Source organism: Callithrix jacchus, chromosome 2, assembly GCF_049354715.1.
Source record: "Callithrix jacchus isolate 240 chromosome 2, calJac240_pri, whole genome shotgun sequence".
NCBI lineage: Eukaryota > Metazoa > Chordata > Mammalia > Primates > Cebidae > Callithrix > Callithrix jacchus.
This window is the reverse complement of record NC_133503.1, coordinates 2,010,536-2,031,349: the sequence shown is the minus strand read 5'-3', so window position 1 is coordinate 2,031,349 and position 20,814 is coordinate 2,010,536. Positions and strand designations below refer to the sequence as shown.

General features: G+C 39.3%; 1 long non-coding RNA gene across 11 annotated transcripts in view; it reads left to right on the top strand.

Moving 5' to 3' along the window:
* LOC144579762 (uncharacterized) overlaps nucleotides 1–17,408 on the top strand; it is a 49,893-nt gene extending 32,485 nt beyond the window's left edge. For 6 of the 11 annotated variants that reach the window (XR_013528123.1, XR_013528112.1, XR_013528121.1 and 3 more), the window contains 4 exons: nucleotides 4,902–5,339; nucleotides 11,284–11,362; nucleotides 15,576–15,630; nucleotides 16,028–17,408. This is a non-coding gene — a long non-coding RNA (uncharacterized LOC144579762). The remainder of the gene's footprint in view (nucleotides 1–4,901; nucleotides 5,340–11,283; nucleotides 11,363–15,575; nucleotides 15,631–16,027) is intronic. The other 5 variants (XR_013528126.1, XR_013528113.1, XR_013528128.1 and 2 more) reach the window with 2 other exon arrangements.
* Nucleotides 17,409–20,814: the final 3,406 nt, after the last annotated feature.

Sequence of the window (20,814 nt, the reverse complement as noted above, 5' to 3'; positions counted from 1 at the left end):
TTATCGTGCCAGGTCTTGTGTTTAAGTCTTTAATCCATCTGGAGTTAATTTTAGTGTAAGGTGTCAGGAAGGGGTCCTGTTTCTGCTTTCTGCACATGGCTAGCCAGTTTTTCCAACACCATTTGTTAAATAGGGAATCCTTTTCCCATTGCTTGTTTTTGTCAGGTTTATCAAAGATTGTATAGTTGTAGATATGTTGTGTTGCCTCCAGTGGGTCTCTGCCGGGTTTTGGTATCAGGATGATGTTGGTCTCATAAAATGATTTGGGAAGGATTCCCTCTTTTTGGATTATTTGGAATAGTTTCAGAAGGGATGGTACCAGCTCCTCTTTGTGTGTCTGGTAGAATTCGGCTGTGAACCCGTCTGGACCTGGGCTTTTTTTGTGTGGTAGGCTCTTAATTGCTGCCTCAATATCTGACCTTGTTATTGGTCTATTCATAGTTCCAGCCTCCTGCTGGTTTAGGCTTGGGAGGACACAGGAGTCCAGGAATTTATCCATTTCTTCCAGGTTTACTAGTTTATGTGCATAGAGTTGTTTGTAATATTCTCTGATGATGATTTGAATTTCTGTGGAATCTTTGGTGATTTCCCCTGTATTATTTTTTATTGCATCTATTTGGTTGTTCCCTCTTTTCTTTTTAATCAATCTGGCTAGTGGACAGTGGAGTGTTAAAGTCTCCCACTATTATTGTGTGGGAATCTAAGTCTCTTTGTAGGTCGTTAAGAACTTGCTTTATATATCTGGGTGCTCCTGTATTGGGTCCATATATATTTTGGATGGTTAGCTCTTCTTGTATCAATCATTTTACTATTATGTAATGACCTTCTTTGTCTCTTTTGATCTTTGTTGCTTTAAAATGTATTTTATCAGAGATGAGAATTACAACTCCTGCTTTTTTTTTTTTTTTTTTGCTCTCCATTTGCTTGGTAAATCTTCCTCCATTCCTTTATTTTGAGCCTTTGTGTATCCTTGCATGTGAGATAGGTTTCCTGGATACAGCACAGTGATGGGTTTTGGTTTTTTATCCAATTTGCCAGTCTGTGTCTTTTGATTGGTACATTTAGCCCATTTATATTTAGGGTTAATATTGTTATGTGTGAATTTGATACTGCCATTTTGATGCTAGCTGGCTGTTTTGCTCATTAGTTGATGCAGATTCTTCATTTTGTTGATGCTCTTTAACATTTGGTATGTTTTTGAAGTGGCTGGTACTGGTTGTTCCTTTCTATGTGTAGTGCCTCTTTCAGGAGCTCTTGTAAAGCAGGCATGGTGGTGACAAAATCACTGAGTGCTTGCTTGTTGGCAAAGGATTTTATTTTTCCTTCACTTATGAAGCTCAGTTTGGCTGGATATGAAATTCTAGGTTGAAAGTTCTTTTCTTTAAAGATGTTGACTATTGGCCCCCACTCTCTTCTGGCTTGTATCATTTCTGCTGAGAGATCTGCTGTGAGTCTGATGGGCTTCCCTTTGTGGGTGACTTGACCTTTCTCTCTGGCTGCCCTTAGTATTCTCTCTTTCATTTCAATCCTGGTGAATCTGGTGATTATGTGCCTTTTGGTTGTTCTTCTGGAACATTTTTGTGGTGTTCTCTGTATTTCCTGGACTTGAATATTGGCCTGTCTTTCTAGGTTGGGGAAATTTTTCTGTATAATGTCCTGAAGAGTATTTTCCAGCTTGGATTCATTCTGTTCGGCACATTCTGGTACACCTTTCAAACGTAGGTTAGGTCTCTTCACATAGTTTCACATTTCTTGGAGACTTTGTTCATTCCTTTTTGCGTTTTTTTCTTTAGTCTTGGTTTCTCGTTTTATTTCATTGAGTTGATCTTCGACTTCTGATATTCTTTCTTCTGCTTGGTCAATTTTGAATTTTTTCTCTGTGTTGTATTGCATTTCTTTGAATTACCTCAAGCAACTATTTTTGATTTTCTGTATGAAAGGCGACATATCTCTTTTATTCAAGGATTTGTCCCTGGTGCCTTATTTAGCTTGTTTGGTGGTGTCTTGTGGTTTTGATACTTGTAGATGTTTGTCTGGATCTGGGCATTGAAGAGTTCAGTCTTTATTGTAGTCTTCACAGTCTGGGCTTGTTTGTGTTTATTATTTTTGGGAAAACTTTCCAGGTATTTAAAGAGACCTACACCCCAAATCTAATAACTCACTAATTTATGCAAACAAATAGAGGTATTGCCTTGGTGGTCTTGGATTAACATCAAGAAAAATTATCTTGATTTATCAAGTAGGGACTCTTGACCTCTTCCCTTACTGTCTCTCAAACAAGCAGAGTCTCTTCTTCTGTTCTGAGGCATGTGGAGCTAGGATTGGGTAACATAAGCACCCCTGTGACTATCCCCACTGGGACTGTCCTGGTTCACACCTGAAGTAGGCATGGAACTTGGTCTTACTTAAGGCCCACTGTAACCCCTACTTGGCCACCACATAAATTTATTCAAAGTCCTAGGGCTCTATTACTAATAGCGGGCAAAGCCAGCCAGGTTTTTGTCTCTACCTCCAGGGTGGCAAATTATCCTAGCCATGAGTAAGTCCATAGACACTATCTGGGAGCTAGAGATTCAAGTATAAATCTTTAATATTTACCTGTTCTTCTATTTTACTGTAGCTAACCTGGCACTTAGGCCATAAGACAAAAAGTTTTCTACTTTCCCTTCCTCATCTGCAGAAAGAGGAGCCTCTTCTGTGGCTGCCAAAACCACTGGCCCATGGAGGAGGTTCTGCCAGATCATCATCAATTTCTCACTTCGAGCCCAAGGACTCTTCAGTAAGCTTGTGACACATTCTGCAATGACTGGGACTCAACCTTTGGCCCAGGATGTGTGCAGAAATGCTGACCAAGACCCTAGGCCCAGACTAAGAAACTAAGATTCTGCTTGGTGCTCTACCCCACCATGGCTGAGCTTGTATATGAGGTGCAATACAGAGCTTTCTTTACTTTTCCCCCTGCTTTCCTCAAACAGAAGTATCTCACCATAGCTACCACAGCTGGAAATATGCTGGCTCACACCTGAAGTTAGTACTTCTCAAAGACCAATGCCTAAGGTGTATGACCTGGGTGTTGCTGTTTTTAATTCTGAGTACAGAGGTGCTTTGGTCAGCAGGCAATGAATTCTGCCAGATCTTTACTGACATGGCAGCATTGAGTTTAATGTGAAGTCCTCCAGTCACTGTGCTCTCCCTCTCCCAAGGTCACAGGTTTCTCTGTGTTACATGGCTGCTTCTGGGTGGGGGTCGGGGAGTGGTGTTGTGAGCACTCCCTTAGCTGCTCTGGCTGGTGTCTCAGTAAGCCACATTCTCCCACCCCGACCCCCACATTCCACTGGTCCTAAGCCCAGCTTGGTAGCATGATTTGCCTAATAATTGATGTCCTGTGGGCTAGATGGCTCCTTAAGTTCTCTTAGGGTTCAGTGGCACTTGAACTCGTGATGGCAAGTCTTGTGAAGACTCAAGTTCCCAACATTGAGGTGGGAGAATTTCCTTTTGCTAGGGCCAATCCTAATGTTTACTTCATTGTCAGATGTCAGCTGATTACAGCCTGGTTCTGCTTTTCACTGTGACAGGGAAGTACTGAGTTTATTCCAAGGCCTCACAATCTGTGCTCTCCCTCTCCCAAACATACAATCTCTGCACCATGGGGCCACTACTGATGGTTGAAAAAGGGGTGGCATCGGTGCTTTTAGACTCATTTGTTTTGTCTTCTCCAATGTCTCTTTCAGTGATATGAAGTTAATACTAGGTACTGTGATTGCTCACCTAATTTTTGGTCACTTTGACAGTGCTTCCTGCATGTAGTGAGTTGAAAAAATTTGTGTTTTTGTATGGGGAATGAGTGGTGTAGGATTCTTTTCTGCCTTTTAACGCTGTCCCTGCCTTGAACTTTTAGATTATGCAGTTTGTTACCTGGATATATTGTGTGATGCTCTGATATGTGAAATAGTATTGATCCCATCACCACGTTAGTGACCATATATTATGGGATATGACTGATCCCATCACCAAGGTACTGAGCATAGCACCAGTAGTTTCTCACCTCTGCCCTCCTCCTTTCCTTCTTCAGCTAGTAATCCTCAGTGTCTATTGTTGACATCTTTATATTCATGAATACACTATGTTTAGAACCAACTCATAGGCAAGAGCATGTGGTATTTGATTTTCTGTTCCTGTGTTTATTTCCTTAGGATAATAACCTCCAGATGCATTGATGTTGCTGCACAGTATTTCATGGTGTATATGTAGCTGATATTTCTATTCAATTCATTGATTTACACACAAGTTAATTCCATGCATTCCCTATTGTGAATAGTAATATGAACATATAAGTGCATGTGGGTTTTCTTTTTTTGTAGAAATTTAAATTTTCTTTTGGATATATACCCAGTAATGGAATTGCTCTTGGAATAATACTTCTGTTTTAAATTCTTTGAAAATTTTCCAAAGTGCTTTGCACAGTGCCTGAGAATGACAGTGGCAACTGATTTGATTCAGATATCACTAATTCTAATATGAGCTGTATTAGAGGATCATCGCAGAGTGAATTGCTGCTGTATCCACAAGAAAATAAGTATAAAACTCTCAGGATAGCACCTAATTTTTGTATTTTTAGTAGAGATGGGGTTTCATCATTTTAGCCAGGCTGGTCTCAAATTCCTGACCTCAAGTGATCCACCTGCCTTGGCCTCCCAAAGTGCTGGAATTACAGATGTGAGCCACAGGACCCAGCCAGCCCTATTTCTTTAAGCCTACACATTTTGCCCTTGTTGAAAGTATTTGAACATACAATTATCAAGCTTTTTTTGTTTATGTATGCTTAAATCTTGTATAAGCTTAAATATTTTTTCCAATCTAAGCTTTTTTATCTCCTTTCTTATATATTTGTATAACTTTAGGTGGCTATCTTCATTGAAAATTTGTTCTCAAAAGCCTTGAAATAGAACATAGTTCTGGCAGCAACTTGAAAGTCATTTGAGGAGAAGGGGAGATTTATAATGATGATTCAAATGAAGCAAACTAAAAATTAATGAAGCAAGACAGAGGAAAAAGCAACATTTACCTGAGCACAATCCAAAAGAATAAAATTTCAAATGTAACTAGAAAAAAGTATGCTGAAGATCACATTACAGAAATAATTATTAATACTCAAAATAGCTCTAAAGCCCCGCTCACTTTTTGAATGCTGGAAATTAACCAAGAGGGGCCTGTAACTCTAAGATGGTTCCTTCAGTAATGACCATTTTCTTTTATAAGACGTGAGTATTCTCTACCTTCTAAGAGACCAGCATTGCTCATCAATGCTGAGCAATGGAAAGTGAAGGTGTTCAGTTTTGGTAAGTTCTTAGTGAAATCCCTGACCTTTTTCTTCATATTCTGGACTCCCAATGTGACTGATGAAAGTTACAACATGCTCTGCAGGGGGAAATGCTTTAGCGTGTATTACTACATTATAATCTTATCTTTGTAGAGCCAGAAGCATTTTGAAAGTCACATTGTGACATTGCTTAAATATAGTTTGTTTTTACCAAAGCATAGGACATTGTATCATCTTTTATTAATTAGTTGAGTCAAAATTACTGCTAATTACTTAGTGGTTTCATGATTTATCTTAGTGTTAAAACCTTCTTTATTTCAGAACAATTTCACCTCTCAGTTTTCGTTTTTGCAGTGTGTCACTGCCTGCCAGCTGCTAATCTGCTAATACCCAGTGGATCATGTGTCCTGTGAAGGGACTGAAGGAGATATTAGTGGCAAATTATGTTGATGATTCATATTTTGAATAAATAGAACATTAAGTTTGTATACATTTTGAAAATAGTATTTTAATATTCAACTGTGTCATAGTCATTATAATTGGATATATGTTGAATTTATATGTATATTAAGTTGTTACATGTTTATGTTCTTTAGCATTCTAACTTGCAACTGTATATCTGTAAAGACTTTTTCTTTTTCTTTTTTTTCAAGAAGATCAAATTGACTAATTGAGCCATCTGATTGATGTCAAGTTGGGTGGCCCAGGCTCTGTGTAGGGGTAAGGTTGAAGCAGAAAGAACAGTGGAGGGGAAAGGGTGCCAGACAGGCCGACCCACTATCATGCCCACAGAGAAATCCTCTTTCTCCAGGGCTTGGGGAGCAGCCAGATTCCATGAGTTAAATGCAGATCTGAACCATACCAAGCTGGGATTGCGGTACACACTTTCCTCTTCTGAAGAGTAGCTAGGGATTCTAACTTGGTGAGAGGGAGACTGTGGCAGATCCAGACTAGAAAAGGACTAATCACCTGAAAAAGACTGCCATCAAAGGACTTGGTGAGTGCTGGGTGCTGTGGCCCAAGCCTGTAATCCCAGCATTTTGGGAGGCTGAGTTGGGTGGATCACCTGAGGCCAGGAGTTTGAGTCCAGCCTGGGCAACATAACAGAATCCTGTCTATACTAAAAATACAAAAATTAGGCATGCTATGCTTCTGTAATCCCAGCTACTTGGGAGGCTGAGGTAGGAGAATCGTTTTAACTGGGGAGACAGAGGTTGAAGTGAGCTGAGATCATACCACTGCATTCCAGTCTGGGAGACAGAGTGAACCTGTGTCTCAGAAAAAGAAAAAGAAAATATCCTTGGCAGAGTGGCTGGCCTGACAATGCCTTCCCTTGGGTTTCTCCTGGGTAGGGTTTTGTCATGAGGAGGCACTTTTTTCTCCCTGTTCATGGCCTGAATCCAAGAAATTTGTTTTTCTGGGGGTTGGGTGGCGTACAGAACTGGAAACCTTCTTTAGGTGATTTTTTGTTGTTGTTGTTTGATTTTTTTTTTTTTTTTTTTTTTAAGATGAAATCTCATTGTGTCACCTAGGCTGGAGTGAAGTGGCTCAATCTCAGCTCACTGCAATCTCCTCCCTTCTGGTTTCAAGCGATTCCCATGTCTCTGCCTCTTAAGTAGCTGAGATTACATGCATGTGCTACTGCACTGGCTAATTTTTGTATTTTTTATAGAGATGGGTTTTCAAGCTCCTGACCTCAAGTGATCTGCCCATTTTGGCCTCCCAAAGTGCTGGGATTACAGGCATGAGCCACCATACCCAGCCCCTTCAGGTGGGTTTTGAGGCTTCACTACAACACTAATTTTCTGTTGCTGCTGCAACAAATTACTGCACACTTAGTGGCCTGAGACACAACAGATGTCTGCCCTTACAGTTCTGAAGGCCAGAATTCTAAAGTCAGTCTTACTGAGTCAAGGGGGGAGCAGGGCCAATGCCTTCTGAGGTTCTGCAGGAGAATCCCTTTCCTGGCCCTGGAGATGGCCTGCAATCCTCAGTTTGTGCTGCCCTTCTTGAATGAGTTCAGTTTCCTGCTTCCATTACTACACCTCCCACCACTCTCCATCACCTGCTCAGCCCTTATAAGAATCCGAGTGAGTACACCAACTTAGCTGGGACAGGCTGGGATAATCTTCCCAGCCAAAGATTGTTAACTTTGTTAGGGCAAAGCCCCTTTTGTCATACCAGGTCATATTCACTGGTTCTTGCGATTAGGATATGGGTACCTTAAGGGGTTACTATCAGCCTACTACAGCAAGGCTGCAAAACTATTACACCCTTTTGGTGTTTTAATGATTGAGAGAAAAAGGGTTGGGATTTTTTTGGGGGCTAGGTTCCTCTTAATCGTGTATCTTTAAAGTCTGGGGTCCATCTTAACCTTGTTTCTTTTCTTTTTTTTTTTCTTTCTTTCTCTCTCTCTTTTTTTTTTTTTTTTTTTTTTTTTTTACTTTTTTGATATGGAGCGTTGCTCTGTTGCCCAGGCTGGCAGCGGCAAGGTCTCGGCTCACTGCCACCTGGGCTCAGGCAATTCTCCTGCCTCAGCCTCCTGAGTAGCTGAGACTACAGGTGCCTGCCACCACACCTGACTAAGTTTTGTATTCTTAGTAGAGAAGGGGGTGGAGCGTGGTGGTGGGGGTATGGGGGTTTCCAGTCTGTTTCCCTGAGCCCAAAGCGATCTGGCTGCCTCTGCTCCCAAAGTGCTGGGATTACAGTCCTGCACCACTGCACCTGGCTGCTGTAAAGTCTTATTTCCACACAGCTGAGACATGTTTTCGGAAGTTTGCTAAAGGGCCCCTGGAGACCTCCTCATTGTGGTTTTCCTGTTGTTGTGTTTAATTTGATTGATCTTTTCTGCTTTCCAGAAATTAAAAGGCTAACATGAGGTACTAAACTTTAAAACTTCTCTTTTCATTTATTTATTTATTTTTTGAGATGGAGTCTCACTTTGTTACCCAGGCTGGAGGGCAGTGGCATGACCTAGGCTCACTGCAAATTTCGCCTCCTGGGTTCAAGTGATTCTCTCGCCTCAGCATCCCAAGTAGCTGGGATTACCGAAGCACACCACTACACCTGGCTGTTTTATATTTTTGGTAGAGATAAGGTTCCATTATGTTGGCCAGACTGATCTCAAGTGATCCACTTGCCTCAATCTCCCAAAGTGCTGGGATTACAGGTGTGCACCACTGCACCTGCCCTAAAACTTCTCTTGTATTCTCCCATTAAACTTATTCTAAGAACCACCAAAACAGAAACTTTTTTTGAAAGCAGTAAAATGGTATGGATGGTTAGAATGTAAAATACAGGAAATAAGTCATTATATTTTAGTGCTGCTCTGACATAGGGATATATTATTGAGAATCAACTTTTGCTCAGTTTTCAGAGAATAAAATAATTCTTTCACTGATCTAGGAAAAGTTGAAGAGCTGTTTGAAAGAAAATGTAGTATGTCTAAATTGGGAAAGTCCAGTAATACTTTGTTCATGAGCATTTACACCATGCAGTTACCGTTCACCATGGGAGAACTGTGGACAAGCCCAGGGCCGCTAGTCAATTGTGCCACTTTTATACATTTTTCCTTGTAAGGTGCTTTGTAGTGTCTGTCTAAATATTAGAAAAATTATTTGTTTCTACATTACTGCAATGCTAAGGAAATGTATTTCTTTAATCTGTTTTGTTGCATGCGGTATTTGGTGGGGTGGGGTGTGGTGGCTCATGCCTGTAATTCCAGCATTTTTAGGGGCTGAGATAGGCAGATCACCTGAGTTCGGGAGTTTGAGACCAGCCTGACCAACATGGAGAAACCTTGCCTCTACTAAAACTACAAAATTAGCCGGGTGTGGTGGTGCATGCCTGTAATCTTAGCTACTCCAGCGGCTGAGGCAGGAGAATCACTTCAACCCAGGAGGTGACGGTTGTAGTGAGCTGAGATCCTGCCATTTCACTCCAACCTGGGCAACAAGAGCAAAACTCTTTCTCAAAAAAAAAAAAAAAAAAAAGGTATTTACCAAGATGCCCCTGTTGTCTCTACTTTTAACTTGATGCATCGCTGAGTTGATGTTAGAGTTCAAATTCTTCTTTACCCTTACAATATTCTGACCTGAAGCTACCTTTATGTCATAATGAAAGAAGTTAGCAATTTGTTATTGTCATCTATCTGTTGGCATATATCAAATGTTCACCTAAAAATAGCAACAACCAGTAGAAACATTATGATTTTGCTGTTTCTATTTGGATGACTATTTACTTTGCAACATTACTGGCAAGCTATAAAATTGTATAGTATGCTGAACTTTAACTAAATTGCTTTAAGTGAACATTTAAACATGATAAACTATATTGAAGTTATTTATGTTAATATAATTGAACATTTTTTCTTCAACATGAATAATATAATGTACCTCTCAATAAAAATGAAAACCTAGAATTAGAGTAAATTTGCTAATAAGTTCAATAACTTTTCCACAATATTTTTAGTTATGTGCTTAAGTTTCTCTTAGTGTTTCTTACACTTTATAATAGTTTAAGCCTTTTTTTCTGGTTTTCGTAGTTTCTTGTTTGTTTGTTTTGAGACAGAGTTCAGCTCTGTCACCAGGCTGCAGTGCAGTGGCTCAGTGTCGGCTCACTGCAACCTCCACCTCCCAGGATCAAGTGACTCTCCTGCCTCAGCTTCCTGAGTAGCTGGGACCACAGGTGTGTGCCACCACACCCAGGTAATTTTTGGAATTTTAGCAGAGACAGGGTTTCACCATGTCAGCCAGGATGGTCTTGATTTCTTGACCTTGATTTCTTGCCTTGGCCCCCAAAAGTGCTGGGATTACAGGCATGAACCTGGACTTTGTTGGTTCATTTTAAAGGAAAAATAACCCTCATAATATGTGCTACCAGGAAGCATAAACAGTGAAGATTTCTTTACATATTTATTGCGAAGGCCTGGATCTTAGGAATTCAATTGAATGTTTTTTTAAACAAATTATTTTCTTAATCTTATCTGAAAGCATAGGCTTTGGGGACACAGCGGGGCCACATCTCTTATCCTATCTGAGCCTTAGTATCATCCTCTTCTGTGGTCTTGAGAATTAAGACCTACCTTAAAGATCTGATAAGGTAGTAAAGTGCTTCACATAATGCCTGGCATAAAAATACATAATAAATGCTTCCTCCTCTTGTCTTTGTTTGTTTTTTCAGACAGAATTTTGCTCTGTCACCCAAGCTGGAGTGTAGGAAAATGAACTCGGCTCACTGCAACTTCTGTCTCCTAGGTTCAATCAGTTCTGCCACCTCAGCCTCTCAAGAAGCTGGGATTATAGGCATGCACTACCACACACAGCTAATTTTTGTGTTTTTAGTAGAGACAGGGTTTCACTATGTTGGCCAGGCTTGTCTTGAACTCCTGACCTCAAGTGATTTACCTGCCTCAGTCTGCCAAAGTGCTGGGATTACAGATATGAGCCACCACAGTCAGCATATGTTTTTATTATGTTATTAAATTAGTACTATTGTGAGTAAAAATAACTAGCTAGTACTGTTTTATAAATTGGCTAAGATAGTCTTATAAATGTCAGTGTTTTTATAAGGTGAAACAGATTATGTTGTGGGGCTTTTGTTTTGATGGTGATTTATTAGATTATTTTGTTTAAAGACAATAATGTTCAGTTACTGTGAAACTATAAAAATAGTATTCACATTTTGTAATTCTAAAGCAGCCTTAAAGGTGACTGCTTTAAGGAAAGATACTTTTGTTTTGATATGTAAGTGTGATATTCAAGTTTAGTGTACAGCAGAGGACATTAAACCTGAGTCAGCGCTAATGTGCACTTGAAACTTCAGTACAAATACCAATGTGTAGCAAATAGACTTTAACATATAATGATTGCCAAAAAATGGAGCTGTTCTGATGGGAGACCATTGGTTATGCTTGAGTTTAATACTCTCCATGCTCTTGAATTTTATTTTTCTTTGTTACCTAGGCTGGAGTGCAGTGGCACAATCTTAGTTCACTGCAACCTCTGCCTCTCAGATTCAGGCCATCCTCCCTAGGGACTGGAGGTGAGTGCCACCACACCTGGCTAATTTTTGTATTTTGAGTAGAGATGGGGTCTCCAGCTTCAGACCTAAAGTAATCCACCTGCCTCAGCCTCCAAAATTTCTGAGGTTACAGGTGTGAGCCACCATGTCTGGCTAGCTCTTGACTTTTGGTAGCTGTTGTATTATTTTAATCTTTAGTAAATAAATGCTATCTGAAATGTATAGTTTGGAAAAATCTTCTGCTTCTGTTATTTAAAAAATATATGTTTTTTTAAGTCCAATAATGTTACACTGATGTTTGTTTTAAAATTATTACCTCTTCTATTTAGTACTGCATGTATTAAATAATATTAGCTAGTATGTGTTTTTGGCTTTATGTGGTTCAGATTTCTATAAAAAGTTTAGTAGTTTCTATATTGCCTTAAAGTCATGAAGCATTTTTATTTTTCCCTTCCTTCCTTTTTTCTTTCTTCCTTCCTTTCTTCTTTTTTCTCTCTCTCTTTCTTTCTTTGAACTGGAATTTCTCTCTTGTTGCCCATGCACTAGCATGGTCTCAGCTCACTGCTTAGAAGGTGATTCACTCAGAGAAGGTGAACCCACTGTTAGTAAAATATGTCTAGTACCAGATGCTTTTTGATTTCCTAATGACCTATCAAACTGCAGGTCTTTTGGCTTTGTCATATATTCAGTTTCACATTTATTCATTTAAGAATTGAAGACTTTTTATATCCCCATTATGTACCAAGCACTGGGTGGGACACTAAGTAACAGAGACGAACAAGCCCTCTTCCCAGGATTTCACAGTGGATGTTAGAATTTAGTGCCACTTAGCTTCATTTGATTCTGCAGTAGTTCCAAGATTTTCCAAGATCATCCTGTCTTCAAATGTCCTGTTGATTCAACTTCAGAAGCGGTCTCTCTTCACAGCTTACTGCTGCCACTCTGCCATTATCTCTTACCTGGATTATCTCGGTAGTCTTCTAACTGGCTTTTTTGTTTCCATGTTTGCCTCCTTCAGTCTACTCTCCTTCTCTTTCTTTTTTTTCAGATGGAGTCTTGCTTTGTCACCAAGTCTGGAGTGCAATGCTATGATCCAGGCTCACTGTAACTTCTGCCTCTTGAGTTCCAGCAACTCTCCTGCCTCAACTTTCCTAGTAGCTGGAATTACAGGCATGAGCCACCATGCCTGGCTAATTTTTTGTATTTTTAGTAGAGACAGGGTTTCATCATGTTGGCCAGGCTGGTCTTGAACTGTTGTTCTCAAGTGATCCACCTGCCTTGGCCTCCCAAAGTGTTGGGATTACAGGAGTGAGCCACCGTGCCTGGCCACTCTACCCTCAATACAACAGCTAGTACAATCCTTTCACAGTGGAATCAAGATCATAATTATGTCTCTGTTCAGACTCTTCGGTGGCTTTGTTTTGTACATGACCTGGCCCCTGCTACCTGTCTCACTGTTCTTCCTGCTACTCTCCTGCTCTTACTCCTCTTTATAAACACTGAGCTCATGTTGTTTCCTTTAGCATGCTAGACAGGCTTGATCCTGTCCTGTCTCTGGGCCTTGCTGTTTCCTCTGCCTGGAACATTCTTCCCCTACTCTCTGCATGGTTCACTCTCTCACTGCTTTGGATTGTGGTTCAAAAGTCACTTTATCAAGGGCCTCCAGGCGACACTGAGACTTTGCTCACTACCTGTGGAGCTCTGTCCTGCAGACCTTGTCTGAGCAACGGATGAATGAAATACTCTCTTACTTATGGAATACAGTGCAAGAGTTGGGCTAAGGGGTCCTCAGCTGCTTTTAAAGGGTGATTGAAGCTAATTGACTACAACTCCTTGTTTCTTCTTGCATTTATTCAGTATAGATTTAATAACAGGTTTTAAGTCAACATGGTTGTGAATAATTAACATGGATAATAGAGTGGATTTACTAATCATATAAACCTTTGGTTCTGAGGCCCAGAATAAACACCATTAACTAGTAATTCTTTTTCAACCTCCCCCGGGAGGGCCATCTAGCACAAAGTTTATATGAGTAAACAGAGTAGAGACAAAGGTATGTGGGGTAAACAGATTTAACTGGGGAAGCTTTTATTATCTTAATTTCCACCTTGTGACTTAAAGCTCTAAGGTAAGAACTGGCTGTCTTCAACCCGGCTCATTAAAACATTTTGGCTTTCCAAAAAGGTTTGATACTATAATCTGTAACTTCCCTAATATCTCCCTTAATATTTTGACAGCCACCATGAGTGAATCCCAACACTGCTCTGCATAAAATATATCCTTAATTTATATTTTCTATTTGATGTCTGACTCCCCCTTGTCCTTCACTAAAATGTAAACTCCATAAGGGAAGGGATTTTGTCTGTTTTGTTTTGTTGTATCCCTAAATACCTAGAAGGTGCTTAGTAAATACTTGTTGGTTGAATCAATAAATCAGCCTATTATTGAATCAGTCAATGTCTTCTGTAGAAGGGACTTCTCCTACCAGTGGTGCGTATCTGTATGATAGCTGGCATAGGGAGGGATGTGGTCAGAATGGCTCTGTCTGTGTGGACTAGTTTTGCTTAGCATAATCCCAGCAGGCTCCTATTGGGGCTAAGCCACAATTTCAGTCATATTAGTATCATTCTTTAATCATAAAGCCAGAGGATGTTAAGATTGGAATTGATCTGGGAGACTATTCGGTCTACCTTTCTCGTGATTTGTATGAGAATAACAGAGCCTAGAGAAAGTAAGTTAATTACTCACAATTGTAAAGCTGTAGAGGTCTACCTGAAATTAGGCTTCTGACATCAGATTCTGTTGTCTTTCCTACATGTGTTCCCCCCTGGCTGAGACAGTTCGTGGGCTTTCAGATTTGACAATTTTCTCACCAGTCTCTAAACAGGAGCTTTTATCTGCACATTATAGGTTAGCTAGATAAATCATGACCCTAAAATGTGTGGGAAAATCCCAAAGGTTGACCACTGTGAATGGGAACTACCCCAGATGTGTCAGGAGCACCACCGGCATGCTCACTTCTTCACTGGCTGGAGCTGGGTAAGATGGAAAGGAAACCCAAATCAAGACACTTTGCTGCTTCAGTTCTTTTATTGCATGTCAAAGTCCAATGTGTCTCCATTTAAACTCAGATTTTTTGATGAATGGTCATACCAGCTGCAGGCCCTTTGGGTAGAAGTTTTGATATCACTAATTGTTCATTTTCTAGATGGACTTCCATACTTCAGGCATTTGTGTGTAGCTGGTCAATTGTGAAGTTCTCAGAGTGGTGTAGAACCCTCTCTTTTTGGGACAGTTGGTTCTACTTGTGCAGCATGTCCTGAACCTGGCCTATCTCTATCTTCTTTCTAAAGGTGTGAGTTCTTTTGTTAGGCAGCATAAAGTGAGAGAGGACTCCTAAAGAGGAAGAAAAACTCCTCCAATATTTTCTGAAACATGTTTGTAACCTGACCAAGATGTAATTGGAATAGCATAAAAAGACTGAAATTTATTTAATTTCTTGCCATCTGGCTTGTGATATATAGTGCCTTCAATCGACTTTAGAAGTAGCTTTGATCATAGGTCAAGAGGTGAGATGTGTGTGTGTGTGTGTGTGTGTGATATATATATATATATATATATAGAGAGAGAGAGAGAGAGAGAGAAAGAAAGAGAGAGATGAAGTTTTGCTCTATTTCCCAGTCTGAAGTGTAGTGGTGCAATCTCAGATCACTGCAACCTTGGTTTTTCAGGTTCAAGTGATTCTCCTGCCTCACCTCCCAAGTAGCTGGGATCACAGGCATGCACCATCACATCCAGCTAATTTATGTATTTTTAGTAGAGACTGGGTTTCATCAAGTTGGTCAGGCTGGTCTCAAACTCCTGACATCATGTGACGCACCCACCTTGGCTCCCAAAGTGCTGGGATTATAGGTGTGAGCCACCACACCTGGTCGGATAATTGAATTTCTTATTATATCTGGGTTTCTGCAGAATTTTAGTGACCGAAGAAAGCACACTAGTGTTAACTTTGTTTTTCTTTATGAAAAAATTAATTTCCTTTTAAATAATTACTTGTCAGTCATGGGAAGAAAAAGTCCGAGTTTTTGTCCACAATGATAGGAATTATTGTTACATTACAGGATGACTCTGTGACTGCCTTTAGGAAAAATCCCTAGTCATATCTTGACCATTTTACTAGCTGTGAGACCGCCATTGTACTGGTTACTGTAACATTTCTTGGTTTTCTTTCTAGACCTCAACTAGTTGCTACTGTCCTCCTGGAATGTCTAGTAAAATAAACACTAAAGGTAAGAGATTACATGTACTTCTTATTATATTTCACTGCATTAAGACATTATTTATCAGCATTCCTGAAATCATACAGAATCATTGCCCAATGTCTTTGTGAAACTTGCAGTTAGTTTCTTGGCTTTTTAAGGTATTTTATTTAATGGACCTTTTTACCCTTTTTCTTTCTTTCTTTCTTTTTTTTAATTTACTAAAAATGTCACATGTGCAATTCCACTTCATTTATGTTTCCAAGGTTTTGTGGAGCCCCTTTTGGAGGATTACACTACAAGTTTAATTCTGCAGGTTTCTTTGAAAATCGCCAAACTGTATGAGTCTTATACTCTGCTCTTATAAAGCATCTTCCTCTGTATTTTTTCTATAATATACTAAAGTAATTCTGTGCTTATTTTACAGCTTTGCAGTCCCCTAAAAGACCATGAAGCCCTGAGAATAATGTACAAATTCCTGAAATTGAGAGTTAAGGTAACAGGGAAGAAGACACATGGCCTGTTCTTGAACATGGGATGTGAACTCTGTAACATAGACTGTCTCTCATAAGGCTTTTTTCAGCTCAAAGAGCAAGGCTCAGACAGCTTGCTCTTGTGCCTAACAGAGAGCCTTCTGTCTGAAGATTGGAGAAAGAGCTCCAGTGAGATTTACTGTGAGGTACTGGTTCAAGTAACTGTGAAAACTGTAAAGCTCCACAGCCTTGCATCTGTAGGGTGAAGATCCAGGAAAGCCCATGGCTTCGTCCAAAGGCCTGAGAGCCAGAAAGTCAAGGGCAAGAGAAAACTGGTGTTCCAGCCCCATTTTCGGCCAGAGAGGGAATTCAATCTTCCTCCACCTGTTGCTCTCTTCTGGCCTGCAGAACATTGGACGAGGCCAGCCCATGATCATCACTCAGTCCACTGATTCAAACGCTCATCTCCTCCAGAAACATCCTGTAGACACACCCAGAAATTATGCTTTAACAGCCACCTGAGCCTCTCATGGCCCAGTGAAGTCGACACATAAAATTATCACATAAGAACAAATTTTCAAATTCAGGTTGTTTTTGAATGCCTAAGTATGATGTTCTAAAAAGCCTGTACCTATGAGGTATTAGAATGAATACATCCTTGTTTAATTTCCATAATAGAATATGTAAAGTAATATTTTATTTGTCTTTAATATTAATATACCTATTATGTTCTATCATTTTATAATAGTTTGTGGTTTCAATTCAGTCCAACCTAATGTAACTATAAAAAGTATATTGAAAAGTTACAGGAAAGGAAAACTAAGACATGTGCAGTTTTGACTTGAAAGAGTTTACAAATTAGGAAGAAATACAAGTGCACAGAAGGCCTTGATATAGACAATTCTTGTCAGAGTATTCTAAAAAAGGTCTTTCCAAAATAGCTCTGATTATGAAAAATGTCCAAGGTCTCCACATTGTCTGCAAGAGAAGACCTAACCCCATAGACTTTCCTACAGAGACATTTGCCATCAGAATTCATTTTCCCTCTTCATCTTCTGTTTCCTCCTAACTTGCATTCAGGACCCTTTAGCTTTTAGTCATACACACCCACTCAGATTTCTCAAAAATCATGTTCTCCCATGTGTCCTTGTGTGTTTAATGTGATTTCTTTACCCTAGGATTCTTGCTTTCTTTTCTACCCTGAGCATTCATCAAAACTTATTTAAATGTCAACTCCCTGCTCAGCATCCCCCACTTCTCCAGGCAGGGTTTGTGTTTTCCTCTCTGGCACTTCATGGACAAACTGTGTGTACCTATTACAGATTTTCAATACAAAATTACAATGATTCATGTACTCTTCTGCTTTGCTTGACTGAGAAATCCTCGGGCCCGGCCTCTCTACTTACCTGAAGTTCCCTGAGGAGCCTGGGTGTACCCTAAAGATGCGAGGTGGGAGAGTGGGCTGAGCACACAGGTGAAGGGGCCTCAAAAGTAACCTTATTTCTTTCTCTTTGATATTACAAGTAATATTTCTCCCTAAGATGTTACAAATAATATCACAAAGTGTTCAAACATACTCTACATCGGCTACGACATTAGGAGTAATATCTCTTTAAAACATACAACCACACCCACGCAACGTCGGTATTAGGCGACATATCTATTTAAAGTATACACCCAGAGCAAGCCGCCACCAGAGGGTGAGTTATATCCCTCCAGCCTCCCGTGGATATTATGAACCCTCTGGCTAAGGGGCCGTACCCACAACCCCGTCAGAGGGAGAGTAATATTCCTCCAGCCCCCCTGGATATTATGAACCCGCTGGCTAGGGGGCTGTACACACAGCCCCCACCGGAGGGCGAGTAATATCACCGTGGCCCCCATTGTATACTACAAACCCTCTGGCTAGGGGACTGTGTCCACAGCCCCCACAACAGGGCGAGTAGCAGCACCCGGCCCCCTCCCCCGGCTGCTACAAATTGGCTATTTAGAAAAATTGGAGTAATATGATATGGGGAACCATATCATAGGGAGAAGAAGATAACGTTAATTTGGTTTTCTTTTATATTGGGTACAATAACACTAGTTCTAGTTACACCTCTGCAATATTGACCAAAATATTATCCTCGCCCCTATACACATTAGAATTGAAATCACAGGGGGATTTCACTCCTTGCAATGTTTAATTCGATATAATTATTTTTTCTGTGGACATTAGTTACCATATAAGAGAGTGATGTACACCTTTTGCCATATTGAGAGTATTACCATATGGACAGTAAACATCATCCTCTCCTTCCCTGGATATTAAGAACAATATCACAGTACAGGTGTACAGCCTCAGCCACATTGTAAGTAATATCATCTCTCATTCCCTAGATATAAGAAACTATCACTGGGGGTTTGTGCACTTCCTGAGATATTTGGAGTAATATCCTCTCCGTTTTTGGATATTAGCAACAATACTACAGTGGTGGTGTACACTTCCTGCGATATTCAGTGTATAATCATTCCCTCTCCCAGGATATTAGGAACTATATCACAGAAGCGTTTCAATATCGCCACCTGTGATATTGGAAAAATGACAGAGTGTACACTTGCCTTCACAATGAGAGTAATATCTACTTGAAACATGATAAATAATATAACAAAATGTACAGACATGGGTGTATACCCACTTTGATATTAGGAGTAATTTTCATGTAATATACTAAAAATAATATCCCAGAATATACTCGTGAAGTGTACATTTATTGGGATACAACAAAAAATGTATATAACATCTACCATATGTATATTTACTATGATGTACTTATGTGTACAAAATACATATGTACAATAAATGTTAATGTGTGCAATATGGACTTAAAATGTCAATAATGTATACACATACACAGGTACATAATGTGTACAATATGTACATTTGTTGTAATATCACAATGATATATATAATCAAAATAACATATAATCACAGTATATATAATACATATCACATTACATGTACATATTGTACACATTATGTACACATACATTTATTGTGACATTACAATATGACAAAGTGTACATAATGTGCACACATCATGTATACAGGTACTATATGTACACGTGTAAATATGTGTGCACATTGTGTACATTATGTACACGTGGTGCACAGTATGTAGATATGTACATCAAGTACACATGTACATATATGTACACATTGTGTAGATATGTGCCATCTGTAAACAAGTACATCATATGCACAATATGTACACGGGTACAATATGTACACACATGGGTGTATAAACATTTTGATAATAGGAGTAATTTTTATCTAATATACTAAAAATAATATCCCAGAATGTACTCATAATATGTACATTTATTGGTATATTGCAATAAATGTACATAATATCTACAATATGTACATTTACTGTGATGTACATATGTGCACACAATACATATGTAGGTGAAATGTAGATAATCTGTAAAATATGTAAATTTATATTTATGTAATGTGTACACAATACATAGGTATGTAACGTACAATATGTACATTTATTGAAATATCGGTGATATCATATATATAATCACAATAACATAACCACAAAAATATATGTATAATACATAATATCACAAGAAACGTACATATGTACACATTATGTACATATGTATGTGTACATATTATGCACATATAGTTATTGTGATAACACCATATATCCACGTGTACATAATATACACACTATTTACATAAATACTATATGTACACTAGTATATATGTGCACATTATGTAAATTATGTACACATGTAGAAATAGGTGAAAACCGTGTACATATGCAGTGCACATAGCAGCCCCCCGGCCCACACCGTCTGCTAGAAACTCCTGGCTAAGGCGCAGTAACCACAGTCCCCGACAGAGGTCCCCGGCCCACCCTGGCTGCTAGGGAACAGCTATTTTGAAAATGTAGTGTAATATGATACTGAAAACCATATGATAGGGAGGTGTTAATCTTATTCTGGTTTTTATTTATATTAGGCACAATAACACTAGCTCTAGTTACACCTCGGCGATATTGACAAAAATGCCATCCTCACCAACCTTGACATTAGAATTGAAAGCACAGAAGGGTTTCACCCCTTGCAGTGTTTAATTCAATAAAATTGTTTTTATTGTGGACATTAGAGACCGTATCAGAGCGTGGTGTACACCTCTTGACATATTCAGAGTATTTCCACAAGGGCAGTAACATTATCCTCTCCTTCCCTAGATATTAGGAACAATATCAAAGGACAGCCATACAACCCCAGTCACATCGTGAGTAATATCATCTGTAATCCCCTAGTTATTAGGAACAATATCACTGGGGGCTTGTGTGCTTCCTGACATATTTGGAGTAATATCCTCTCTGTTTTTGGGTATTAGAAACAACACTACATTGGTGGTGTCCACTTCCTCCGATATTCAGGGTTGGATCATCCTCTGTCCCCAGGATATTAGAAACTACATCACAGAAGCAATGTACTTTGCTTGTGATATTGGAACAATCACAGAGTGTACACTTCCTTTCACAATGAGAGTAATACCTACTTAGTATATGATGAATAATATCACAAAATGAACAAACATGGGTGTAAACCCACTTTAATATTGGAAGAAATTTTTACTTAATATACTAAAAATGATAACCCAGAATACACTCATAATGTGTATACTTACAGGGATATTACAATAAATGTATATAATATGTACCGTATGTACATT